Source organism: Verticillium alfalfae, genomic scaffold (assembly GCF_000150825.1).
Source record: "Verticillium alfalfae VaMs.102 supercont1.6 genomic scaffold, whole genome shotgun sequence".
In the NCBI taxonomy this organism is placed as follows: Eukaryota; Fungi; Ascomycota; class Sordariomycetes; order Glomerellales; family Plectosphaerellaceae; genus Verticillium; species Verticillium alfalfae.
This window is the reverse complement of record NW_003315033.1, coordinates 620,368-621,260: the sequence shown is the minus strand read 5'-3', so window position 1 is coordinate 621,260 and position 893 is coordinate 620,368.

Genomic DNA, 893 nt, shown 5'->3' with positions numbered 1-893 from the left:
TGGCCCAACTTGGGCGGCAGCGGCGAAGCCTGGTGATTCTTTTCGACGCTGGGAGACTGTGGGCCACGGCGGGCGCTAGTTGGAGGTGCACCCCATCACATCGCTCGTTCTTTTAATTATCCCTTCCGTATTCCCCTAGCGGTATCTCTATGACAGTGGACACAATAGGACAAGCAGCGAGCCGGCGGGCTGGTGCCAACTACCAACGAAGACCAAGATTGGAAAGCAAGGCGCAAGACAGGCGTTGACGGCAACGGTAATGACGACTGACGGACCGGCAGCAGAGACAAGATGAAGGACAGGCCCGAGAAGTCGGCACAGGACCCAGTCTCCATCCCCAACAACAGGAACGCAAGCCGATAGGTTCAATTCGGGGTGTTTCGTCTCTCACCTTTCGTTCTGGCTGCGCAGCAGGTCAGTTGCGCTCGGTGTGCGCCTGAGTCTGCTCAGTGATCAGGCGAATTGGCCCTCTCTCGGTGCTTTCCCCCCTGAAACCAGCGCCAAGGTCCGGCGTCTTTACGGCAAAGGAAGGGGGGGGGGGTGAGGTGTGGGTGTGGGTGTGGATGTGGCAGCCAGGTCGCTGGGTGTGGTATGGGGTGGTGTGGAATTGCAAAAGGGAATGAAGACGGTACGGGCTCCGCAGTGGAACCCACACACACTGTGGAAGGGGGGCCATCAGGAGAAGAAGTACCAACTGCTGGGCACCATGTACCTGGGCTTGCTGAAAGATCGTCAGCCCCTTGTCCTGACAGTGTACCGGGAGCCAGCAGCAAGGAGGGCGCTCCCTGAAGGAGTCTAGCCTAAGGTACCTTGTCGCTGGCGTGCTGGGGCCGCCCAAACCCAAGAGAGTAACAGAGACGGAGGCAGGCAGAGAAGGGCGAACAAGGGCATGG